The 12,606-nt window shown below is 39.8% G+C and overlaps 1 protein-coding gene across 2 annotated transcripts in view; it reads left to right on the top strand.

The window, feature by feature from the left end:
• The first annotated feature begins 785 nt into the window (after positions 1-785).
• GPBP1 (GC-rich promoter binding protein 1) overlaps positions 786-12,606 on the top strand; it is a 35,940-nt gene continuing 24,119 nt past the window's right edge. For both annotated transcript variants that reach the window (XM_062513261.1, XM_062513260.1), the window contains exons 1-3: positions 786-984; positions 1,099-2,146; positions 2,936-3,003. The gene's annotated coding sequence lies outside the window, so the exon portion shown is untranslated. The remainder of the gene's footprint in view (positions 985-1,098; positions 2,147-2,935; positions 3,004-12,606) is intronic.

Below are 12,606 nucleotides of genomic sequence, written 5' to 3'. Positions count from 1 at the left end.
AGCCGAGGTCCCGCGGCGCCAGCCCGGGCCGGGTCAGGTCCGACCCACTCGCCACCCGATCCCGCGCCTCGGTCCCAGCGCCCCACGCTGTGCTGCGCCGCTGCACGGTTAATTACGGCGGCGCCGGGGAGCTCCCGCCGCGGGGGCGGGGCGCGCTCTGGGGATTCCCAGTCACGAGCGGAACGTTCGGGATGGTTCCAGTGACGTCACGGCGGGGGGCGGTACCGCGGAGCCCCGCCCGGTCGTCCCCGGGCTCGCGCGCGCGGGGCGGGGACCTTCGCGAAGCTAGCGCGTGCGCGTGGGGGAGCACTGCGGCGCGGCGCCATTTTGAGAGAGGGAGGGAGCGCGCGCTGCGCGCGCAGCTCCGGTGGGGGGAGCTCGGGACGCCCCGGGACACCGCCGGGAACGGGCCTGGAGCGCACACGGAGCGGCCGGGCTGCCTGCAAGCGAGCCGCCCGCCGGAGCGGGAAGAGGAAGAGCATTCGGCGGAGCCGCAGCGGGAGGTCGTGCTCCCCGAGAGCGCGTTCCGTGTGCCCGCACGCTCCGGAGCGGGCGGTCTGTGTGTCCGCGCACCCCGGGAGCGGGGTCTGTCTGTCCCCACACGCTGGGAAAGAAAGCATGCCCCGGGCTGCCTTGGGGCTCCCCCGGCGGCCCCCGCCGCCCCCCCGCGACATGTCCCTGGCCCAGGTTAGCGCTTGCCGCCTGTAGTTCTGTTTCCGTAGGTCTGCGCAGCTTTCCCAATGAAACGAGAAATTACCCTTTCTTTCCCTGGTTTCCCCCGTCTTTCCTCCCAGCCCCCACTGCCACTGCCCCCGCTGTGTTTTTCCCTCGGGATGAGAGGCAGGAGGAGGTTTTCGCTGATAGGCTGCGCCCTCCGTCAAGCACTGCCGCCGCCCTCTCCGGGGTGTGAGTGGAGGTGTAACCGGGGCTTCCGTCCTCGGGCTCGGCTCCCTCCCTGCCTCCGCGTTTGCTCTTGGGATCCAGGTTTCTGTTCGTTTCTGTTTTTCAGATTCTGGTTTTTAGGTTTGGTTTGTTTTGTCTAACGTCAGTCCAGATTTCATAAGGGGAAACTGATTTTTCTGTTTCTTTTTACTGTAGGTGGCTTGAACGGCGGAGTCAGTCCTGGATGTTCGCAGCCTTTTGCTTCAGCTGGCAGAGAAGAAAAAAGGTGAACAGTGACCTGCAGCAGTTGCTTCTCGTGGAAGGGAAGAAATATCGGACACTGTTGTGGGATTATTTGTGTGTGCTTCGTCCTGAAAAGGCCTCTGAAACAATCAGTACACATCTGGCAAGAGAATTGAGGAAGTCGTGAGGTTTTTTTCTTCTAGCAGTGTTGAACACATCACCCTTGGATTCTTTTGTCCGCATGGCATGGATACATAGCTAAATTTATGAAGTTCTGAATACTTCAGCTGCCAAAATAAAGTGCTTTCCTCTTTTTACATACTCTTTTTCTTCTCGACAACATTCTTTCTGAGTCAGAGGCATAACCGGTTTTGTTAACTGGCTCCAGGTTAAATGTGGCCTGAGTCACTGTGGAGACATTGCTGAAAAGTTTCATGGCAGATTTCCCTCCCCTTATTTCATTTTTTAAATTTTATGACACAGTCTTCTCTCATTTTGCAGTGAGACCGATTTTATAAATGAAGAATTTAATTGGTGTTTGTTTATGCTTTCTTCTTTTGTGTTGTATTTAATGCTTCTGTTGAAAAATGTTGTTGCCAAAAAGCAGTATGGAGGTATCCAGATAACTGTTTACAAATGCCTCTGCTGCTGGAAAGTAAGAAATGTTCTACAGTTCATACTTGAAATTTGGTTTGGCATCGCATTTGTGGAGTAAAACCTCTGTTTATTTCACTTGAAGCTGATGCTGCATATAGTGGTATCTATGGAATAGAAATGGAATAGACAAGAAACTGCCAGAGAAAAAGAAAGGTTTTTAAGACAGACGTTGGCAGACTTTGTAAATAGCCTTGCAGGATCTGTAAGAGAGAAGGATGGGTAGCTGATTTCTGTGAGGTTAAATCTATGTCAAACTGCTCCGAATGTAGTATCAACAGGAACTTGGGATATTATCTCAAGGAAAACAAACTGGAAAAATATAAATCAAGCAATACTAACACCTTGTGCAGTCCTCTTGGATTAGGTAAGTGTTGTAGTGTTCATAAATCAATTTACACTTAAAAAAAAACATTTTATCAGTCGAACAGTTAAAACAGTAGTTTTTATTCGTTAGAGGTTCTTTGGGTTGGTTTTTTTTTTGGTTCTGTTTATTTTTTTGAGAATGTTGAAACTTGTTTTTACTTGCTGGCTTTTAAAATTAATGGAATAGTTCCTTAAGGCTTTGAAGAATACAGGTACAAGGAGAAGTGTGTAGGTAAGAGTGTGATTTTTATGTGAGATTAGAAAGTAGTTATATCTAGACTAAATCCATAAGGAGTTTAGCCTTCATGTTAATGTTGTAATCTCAGCAGTGAATGTTGTGTCCTTTTGCCAAGTCTTCTGGATAGCTTGCATGTGTCAGTCCTTTCATTTGTGCAAGATGTGTTTGCAGCATCAGGGTGGTAATAATATAGAGGGTTTTTACTCTTCTTTTTTTTTTTTCTTTCCACTCTTCTTTCTCACTTATGAAATCCAGAGTTTTTTTTACCAAAAAATATTTCACTGTCTATGCAAGCTAGCTTTTTATTGTGTTGATATTTTAAGATTGACTTCAATGTATTTTCCTATTTTGTAATGGGAAATAATCAGTCGGACTGGTCTGCAAGTATAATACTTAAAAAAAATCTTCTCCTTCTAATGATTCAAAATTAAATCTAGTGGTGAATTGGCTTATCTTCCTTGTTATTTTTAGATGTATTGTAGTTTCCTTCATCCCACAGTGAATAAATATTTTTAATTTTGGCATTAATGTGTTCATAATATTTTTTTGTAGGTTTGCATTCAACTGAACTGCGGCTGCCTGAAAGAAAATTAAGATGGACAGAGCAACTTAATTCAAAAGTCAGTGGTAATTTTACTGAAGTTCTCTCTCCCCTACCTCACCCTGATGATTCATAAAGCTTTAAATAATTAAAGTGTTATTTGGTAGACTTTAAACTGAGTATCTGGTAGAGGTTGCACATTTACCTCAGTTGTCACCTTCTAAACTATTTTTGAGAGCTCCTGTGATACTGAAGTATTAGTAGTAATGAACTAATGAAAAAAGCGTTTTCTTTAAGGGCAGTGCACAGGTGTTTGGAAGATTGTTTGTGTTAAAACCTTGTAGAAAAAAGTGTAGTTAAGCATGTTAGACTGTAAGAAGTTAGGAGAGTGTATTTTAGCTCCTGTAGCTTGTTATTTTGACCACAAATGAAGGACTTATATCTGCATAAATTTTGTAAATTCTTGGTCTCACTAAACTTCTTATCTGTGTGTTGTCAGTATCTAAAAGTTGAACTAGCTTCAGTTTTCTGCTTTGGATAGTCTTGCTGTTTTATTTTAACTTGTGTTTCAGTTTTGTTTTTTTGAAAATATGGAAACTGTGGGACATGAGTAGGGTGCTGTTTCTGTAATCTCTGTTTGTGGCTCTTCTGTATTGAGTCTAGGTGTGGCTGGGATTGAGTGGTGAGCTGAGCCACTTGTTAAGGAACCAAACCAATAGAAAAGAATGACCTTGTATGTTCCTTTACTTGCATGAGTACGCTTTTTTTCAAAGCATTTGGTAGATGGAGAGTTCAGGCGTGAGTGGCCATTTAATTTGATTGTTGTCTATTGTATGCTCATGAGAGTAATAGAAATATTCACTTCTTAACTCATAGAAAAAGTGATATGTTGCTTGTTTTTCCAAGCAATTAATTTTCAGTACTGTGAGATACTTTTATTTCTTTTCAAGATGCTCTCACTGAAAACCAAGAAGCTGCATCCCCCACTTACTATTTTGGGTGACATCTTTTTCTAGACTCTTCTCCTTCTGGAAGTTCTGAGGAATTTGCTTTTTAGTTTCATTAAATTAATTCTGTCTTTACACCTCTCTGTTTGCTGGTGCAATAATTATATTATTCCTTTCACAGTACTTACACCTGGGAAGTTGTAGTGTCTCACACTTAAGGGGAAGGGAACACCCAAGTTTCATAAATGCTTGTGGTTGAAAGGGACAAGAAAAGTCTGATGGTCCACAAAAAATCACCAGGTTTTATACATAAATTGCACACTTAGCATTGAAATGGGTATGTCAGTCCCAGGCCTACTATATAAGCACACAGCTTACATAGTAGGGATAGGGTAGAAAGGAGGAGATTAATTAAGGACAGGGAGAGAGAGAAAAAAAAAGACGAAAAAACACTTGGTTCCTGGTGTTGGTCTGGCTGATGGGATGTCCTGAGGTGTGCAGCCAGGGCTTGCTGGGGTACCTTTTTATAGATAGTTTTCTCATCCTGAAGCTAATGTTTTAATTTTCTATGTAAATCAGTTACCTTGCATGGTCATTCTTTGAGGCCTTTCTGGAAATGGCTTGGGGGGTCTCTGGTGATCTCATTACCCCCCTACTACATTTGCCTTAGGTCAACAGTTCATGCCCGCTTCTGTGCTGCTGTTTTCTTTTGTTTGTTGTGTCTCCATGGGCTAGAATGAGGATGTTTGTCTCAGAAGAGTGCTGTCCTACCTCAGCATGGCCCCTTCTTCCACATCCCACTTACCACCAACCGTTGGTTGGCGCTGCAGTCATCCAGCTATTGGTGTTTGAGATATGCATGTTAGCCCCTTACCTTCAGTGATTCTATAGAAGTGTATTTTTTTTTAATTTGTGTGCATATGTTTTTGACAAAGATACAGGAATTTTTACAGCTGTGCCCTTGTACCCTAAACAAAATTCATACTTACTGAGGAGGATGCCAAGCATGCTGGTCCACTTTAATTTCTTCCCTAGATTTTTGTTTTTCAAGTACAGGCTGTTAAATTGTCTTTGCACACATGTCTTCATTATCTATGAAGATAATGTCCTTGCTGCTAAGAGTTTATACTTTAAGCCTTGATGTAAACATAGCTTTTGTAGTGTGGCAACTGTCAGCAGGTTGTGTCTTTTACTGAAGTGTTTATTCTGGTAGGTTCATAAAATGGGTACATTTGTACTGGGTTATTCTTTAGAATGGTTCAGGTTACTCTACTGTGTGAAAAAAAACTGTTGTGGAAACTTTTGAGAATAAGTATCCTTTAATCTTGCAGTAAAGCTGAAACAGAATTACATCGGTAAAGTGATAGAGGCAAATTGTGCAGATATTTAGCATGGTATAAGTTAATGTACTTTGTGCTCATTTTATTTTGTCCTCCATTCTAATAAGGTTATTCTGTTTAATGTGTGGCTAAAACTGTTTTAGTGACAGCTCATCAATAACACCTGAGAAAATTGGGATTGTTTCCTTTCTTTTTCGTAGTAGGAGTAAAGTCTGTTCTGCAAAGACAACTCTTTGCAGACCTCATTATAAACCAATGTGAATGAAACTAGACATGCTTTTTGTTTTGTTTTTTCTTACTCTGTTTGAACATGGTAACTGTTGATAATGCCCTCTGTGGTGCTATCAAGTCTTCCAGAGTCTCCTCCTTTTATATCTTGGGTAAACACAGTCAGCTGAAAGAGGGGGTTGTTTATCTGCTTTATGTGCTCAGCATAGGGCAAAACTTCTACTTTTTCAGCTGTTACTTCTTCCCTGTGACAATTCTAAAGTGCGAAAGAATTCCTGGTGATTTCCTACGTAACCTATGCTGACTAGGGCAGTGATGTAATTGAAGTCGCAGTTCAGCTTTTGAATTTGAACCTTGTTAAATGGCAAGAAATGAGCATCTATCAGGCTTTTGCTAAATGGTCAGTACCATTTAGTGGAATAATTACACAGCAAAGTGTGTCAGACTCTCAAGTAGAAATCTGTCTGTAGTTTACTTTCATATGTGAAGTTATTTCATGTTATGAAATAGTTTGCATGTTTTTTACATCTTCATTTTGGTACAGTGCAAAAACAAAAACTTTATTTTATTAAAAAGTCATCATTGTGTTATCTGAAGTACTCAGCAGCTCCATCTGTGCCTATAACACTTTTAAAAAGATGTTTTGATTGTTGTGACATTTATATTTGATTCACAGAGGTGATGTTAAAACCTGTTGCTTGTGAACCATAACTGTGCATAGAAAAGGGGGCCGTATGATAAAGAGCATTCTAGATGCTTATACAAAAACCATTGTGCTTAAGTTGGTTCATTTTCCCATAAGGAACTTGAGTCCAAAGTGGAAATGAGGGTGGATTTTTTTTTTTTTTGGTTGAGTTTTCTAAATTTTTGTTAATCTCTGTAAAGGTCAGTATTGGGTCTGTGGCTATAATAAAGAATGTGTTTGCTTTAATTGGTTAAAAAACTGACTGCTATATTTTGACTCTGTGTATTCCTCATACCTAAGTGTTCAAATCTAACAGAGGACCTTGCTCCTTCCTTAGTGCTCTGCAGGAAACCTTAGTTCTTATATTTATTTTTAAAACATGAGGCAAGAAGGTAAATTATAAATTGTATGGATATCTTCTTTTTTTCTTCTATATTGTCCAGTGGTAGAATATGTATGAGGACAGTTCTGTATTGGATGGTGGGAACTTCAAAACTAAAACTACAGATTTACCTCACTCTGTAGTAGCATGATTGAGAAATAAAAGGCTACAGTTGAACTGAATTTCAGAATGTTTTGTTTAACTGATGGGAGAGACCTTCAAAAGCTCAGCTCCCTTTCCTTTCCATTGAATGTATGAGTCTTTGGCAATAAATTTTAGAAAACCAAGAAACTTGATGCAATTAGCATACCCAAATCTAATATTTTTTAAAAATAGTTTTTCACTGAAATGCCACAAGGTACTTCCCTTCGGAGTGTTAAAAGTTTGACTATTAAGATGTAAACTTATTCTGTTGTTGTGGCTGTTCATTTACACAGAGGGGAAGGAAAGAATCTTCAGTTCAAGTGATTGTCATACTTTTGTAGCAATTTGTGATCAGTAGAAATGCTTCTAGTTTCAAAAACTCACAAAACTTGTGTAAGGGTTTGAATATTATTTTCTGTTTTATTAAAATGCAAATTTTGCATAGCAAAATAACTTGAAGTTAGGTTATTTTGATTTGTTGGAACTATATGAATCACAGAATGGTTAGGAAGATACTGAATAAACTGCCTTCAAAAGGGGAATGAAAACTGAGATTTATATATTTTAAATAAAAGTATTGTTTAGACCTCATATTTAGCAACTTGATTTCAAATTAGTGCTGCTCTTAACCAGAGATAGCAGAGGGGGAAAACAAACAAGGATCTGGTATCACTGGAAATTTTTCTTTTGACAGATGTGTTTTAATGGCAGAAGAAAAATCTTTTAGTGGCGTGGGTTATTTTGAAGGCCTGCTTAGCTTGAAAAAAGTCCTGAATGATTCTGTATATGAAGAAACAGTGTGTAGGCTGGTGGATGTGTCTTGTGCACATAGTTTCTTTGCCTGATTGAGACCACTACTTGGTAGTTTTCCTTTGGCTCATGATAAAGAGTTGAAGCCAAAATTCGAAGCTAGCCCATGGTGGGAGGACTGAAGGGCCAATATTCTGGTTGGACCCTCTGAAATTCATACGTATGCTCTTGTTTGTCTTCTGATGAAATAAGAATTTGATATGTACGCTGGAGCTTATTATCAAGGAAGCAAAGCAGTAGCAGCAAATTTAGATGCTGCATATAACCTTTTCATTCCCATGCTCACATAACACCACTATAGTGTGCTTTAATTCTCGTGGCTTACTACCTTCTTGTGCCCTATTTATAAATATTATGCTAACAATTGCATTGACAAAGTGACAGTGGTTTGTCAGATGTGTGTAGTTGAGAAGTGGAGTTAAGGTTAAGGGTCCCCTATGTAATTTGTGTTGTGCTGTACTTACTGTCATAACAACCTGTGAGGCATTAGATGAGAGCTCGTAGAAATGCACCACTTAAATATGCAGACATAATAATTTTAGATTCCCTTGGAAAATATAAATGTGTGTATCATCTCAGTGCTTTTAACATGTGTTATGTTCGAGCTTTTCTCTGTGCAAATCAATTGACTAAACTGCTAAACTGGTCTTCAGGGAGCATCAAGAAATTTGTATCTCTTCTAATTTTGTGAATTCATGGATTGAACCTTTCCTCCCCGCATTGTTACTAAATTTGAAATTCCATTCACAAGCTTCAAGTACTCCTAATTGTTTGAGTTTAGATTGCCTTTTATTTTAATGGTCTTCTGACAATCTCTCAAGTTCCTAAGTGTTACAGAAACTGTTTCCTGTGAAACGATACAGACTATGAAGAGACAAAAGGTTAAGCATAGAACCTGAAAATACAGAAGAATTTTGCCTTGGTTTTCCTTGTCTTTTGCCAATGGGTTCAGTGCTGACAGGGTTGTTTTGCTTCCCTCCCTCCCCACCACCTCCCCCCCCCGCCCCGGCTTTATTTTAAAACTTGTTTCTCCTACAAAATTTTGGTCAGCTCCATTATGTAGTTATACTGTGGTAAATTATTCCAAAAGCACACAACTTTTAATAGATTAAATTTTTAAAATGTAGAAGTGTTGGCTATTTTACTATATTATTGGCCTGTTTTTTTCTTATTATAGTAATAGCATTATTTTATCTGTTTCTTCATGTTAGAACGTTATGAAAAAACAGAGTCATTTTTATTTATTCTCACAGTTCAGACGGATAGTGTTACTAAATATATCTTATCTATAACAATGAAGCAATGGAACCTATTTTAAGTCTTTATTGAAGACAGATTTCTGAGCTAGAAAAATGCTTTTATTCACTGGAAGAGACTTCCCTGAGGTTGGATCTGTTCAATACCAGTGGGACTGTCTCTGCCAGCTGAATACTGGTTAGAGAAGTTAAACAACACCCTTAAAATTGGGTGGGGACCATCTCTGGTCTCATGTCCTTGTCATCTTCAAGTTATGCTGTGCTTTTTTTCTCCACCCTCAGTGAAGAAGGGATCAGGTTAGGGAACACTTAAATGGCGTGTAAGTCCATGGGTGCAGTGTGTTCCAAGATGTGTGTTCCATTCTTCCATGAGTTCTGATGTTATTGCAAAGCCATTCCTTATTATCTTTGAGAGGTCTTACGGTCATTGGGAGGGGTTCTTGAGTAAGAGAAGAGAGAAAATATTATTTTTGTCATCAGTAAGGATGAGAAGGAGAATCCAGGGAACTATAGGCCAGTCAGCCTCACTTCAGTCTGTGGAAAAGTTGTACACCATCTGATCCTGGAAACTTGTTTCCAAATGTGAGGGAGGGGAAGGTGAGTGAGAGCAGTCAGAATGCTTTTATGAAGGGGAAATAACACTTCAGCAAGCTAATAACCCTTTATAATGAGGTGACTAGCTTGGTAGATGGAGGGAGCAATGGATGGTGTTTATCTTGACCTCACTAAGGCTTTTGACATTGTCTTCTATGACATTGTCATGGAAAAGGCGACAAGTATGTGTGGAGAAGTAAGCAGTGAGGCATATCCAAAACTGTCTGAATGGTCAAGCGCAGGTCCTCCCAGTCGGTGGCACAAAGGCCATTTGGAAGAAGCTGTTACACTTTGCCCTGGGGTTCAGTAGTGGAGCCCCGGCTGTTGAACACCTTCATTAAAGTCCTGGACAGTGGGGCAGAGTTTACACTCAGCAAGTTTGCAGATCATGTAAGATGTGGAGCACTGGCTGGTATACACACCTGATGTTTGGTTTGCTGTGTGGAAAAGTATGGACAGAGGATCCTCATGAAACAAAGGGGAAGTGTGAATTTTCTGGAATAGCAGCTGCATATACCATCAACAGTGAAGGACTTGGGGGTCCTGTTGAACAGCAAGGCAACCATGAGCCAGCACCAATGCATCCTCATAAGGAGGAAAGTGAAAATCTCTCTGGGTGATATTAGGGAGAGTGTTGCTGGCAGGTCAAGGGGAGTTCTGCTGTGTGCAGCCTTGGTGAAGCCACTTGTGGAGGACTGTGTCACCCTTTCAGGATGTATTAACACTGTTATAGGCTCCCTGATGCAAGAAACGGTGAGACTTAGTCGAGAGAGTTCAATAAAGGACCACAAAGAAGGTAAAGAGTCTGCAGTATCTTTCCAATGGGCAAAGGCTGATAGATACTTGGTTTAAAGTTCTGGGGAAGTAAAAGTTGGCCATTAGTCTTGGTTTGAAGTTTAGGGAAGTACAAGACATTAGTCTCTCAGAGTTATCTCTGGATGTTATATTTTAATTTTTCAGAAGGTCCTTCCAAAATTTAAAATTAGTGAGCCATTAAATTCACTTCTCACGTAGAATTGTATGAAGGTGCAAATGATATGGTATACTTTAGTTTTGTTAGTACTATTGATGGGATTAGAGACTGCAGGTACAAGAGTACTGAAATCCCGAATGTTTTGATTACATCTACTTTCTCTGCCCTGCCATCTTGCAGTATTTCAGAAGGTGATTTCTTTTGCCCTGCCATCTATAAGCTCTTGTGTCCACGTAGTGTGGAGATTGCCTCCAACTCAGTTCTCACAACAGTCACTTTTCCAGTTCCTGTAGAGTGTATTTTGCTCTTCCAGAGATGCTCTCTGGCTGTTTATAATGTTGTGTAAGTCTTACAGAGATATCTGTTTTTTGGTTTTTTTTTTTAATGCTGTTAAGGTTTGATGAATACAATTAAAACTAGAAGAAATTCTGTGTCAAAGATTGTCTGTAAAAGGGGCTGTGAGTGATCAGATGAATTATGTTTTTGTGTAACCAGTTTATTCTAGGCCTCAGTAGCCTTTGTTTTCATGATATATTTAAGGCCAGATTAAATACTTTTGGAAAAGAATTTGCTATTCTACTGTGTTGTCAGAAGCAGTGCAGAAAATGTGATATGAATTTCTACTGTGTGAAAGTGTTCTGCTTACACTGTAAATTTTTCAGAGTTTGAGCTGGGGACTTTCTTATTTTTAAAAGAAGTTTATTTCATTTTATTTTTAATTTTTAAAGTTTATTTGTAATTTATTTTTAGTTTTGCTTGTATTTTAATTTATTTTTAATTTTGTTTTTCATTTTAGTTTATTTTAGAGCTTTGTGTGTGCTAACTGTTTCCAGGAGTGCCTGGAATGGGGGAAAAATAATCTTGGTCTGTCTTCATGTCTTATTCTTTTTCTTCATAATGTTTGGCAGCACAACTGCTTCCTGCTGTAATGCTGCATTTAAGTGAGGTAGTTCATATGCACGTTTTTGTCTGTGGTGACTCTGCAGTTACCCTGTATTGGGTCTGTGGCTGCAGCGTATTCCCATCTTTTGTGCTATGCAGGGATACAATCTGGCGTAGCAGATGCTTGCTGGGGTTCTGCACTGTGCTTAGCCTGTGGTGCTCTCAGGCTTCACTAGTGATTGGAAAGTACTGCCATGTACTGGCAGTCTGCCTGTTGGGTGGAATTGCCCCAGAGTGAAGGGCATAAAATCCATGACTAAGATGACTGTGGTGGCAGCAGTCCCGCATTTAGTGCAAATGGTGTGAGAATGAGCAAGCATTTTTCCTGCCTGTTCCTCCCACCCCCCAGTAAGGAAGTAGAGGAGATAAAAACTAGTATTAAAAGAAATTCATTTTTACTGCAAGAAGTCACATAACTTTATTAAAGTGTAACAAATCGTGTTTATTAAGCCAAGATGTACTCTACAACATTATTTCAGCTAATTTGTTTATCTAGGTCTCCTTGATCTGTGTATTTCATGCATTTGTTTTATATGTGAACTGAGTGGTGGAGGTTTTTTTTAATGAACAAACTTTGCTAATGAAACTTGAATGTTAGTAAGCGAGTTTGCTTGTCCTACTAATAGTGAATTATTGGTTGCAGATAAGGTGAAAATTTTAATATTAAGATGAATTTTGAGGAACCACTTTGCTAAAATAATCTGAAAGATGGCTAATCTGAAAGATCATGAATAGGAGGGTGTTTTCTGCCTGCTTTTGTGTTGTATTGAATTCTGTTTGTGTTATTGCAGGAAAAAAAGTGCAGAGTTTTACTTATATTTTGGTTGTAATGGGTGTTCTTACTGGATAAAAAGTAAGTGTTTAAAACTGTGTATTGATTGCAAATAGCAGGGGAGAGAAAAAAAAGTTGCTGGGGGACATTACTCTTGCACAGGTAGCACTGAAAATAGGGGAAAAGTGGATTAGCTTTTACAGCGTTACCCTTGTGTAATGCACCATCCTGCATATTAAACTCTTCAGTTACAATTGTTAGGGTCTGATTTGGAAGTGTAATATAAACTAAGAGGTTCAAATATTTGTCCAAGTCTTTAAGTTGTTTCAGAATATTGTTCTTCTGGTTTTCAGGAGCATGTGTTTGTTCACCCTCAATCTACTGTGACTGATACCTTGTGATTTTGGTGGTGTTTCAGATTGACACATCTCCTTTCTTGCTGAAATTTTCTCCTTCAGATGTTCATAACCACTTTTAAAATACTACTTATGTCTTCATTTTGTGAGGCAAAGTAAGCCAGATAGTTTCCTTAGGCTTTCCATGTCATTGATCACTGAAATAGTTTGTTATTGCACCAAGTAAAATCTTGAATCCCTGTGCTGTTATTCT

This window comes from Cinclus cinclus, chromosome Z (genome assembly GCF_963662255.1).
Source record: "Cinclus cinclus chromosome Z, bCinCin1.1, whole genome shotgun sequence".
Lineage (NCBI taxonomy): Eukaryota > Metazoa > Chordata > Aves > Passeriformes > Cinclidae > Cinclus > Cinclus cinclus.
This window is presented reverse-complemented; position numbering and strand designations above follow the sequence as displayed.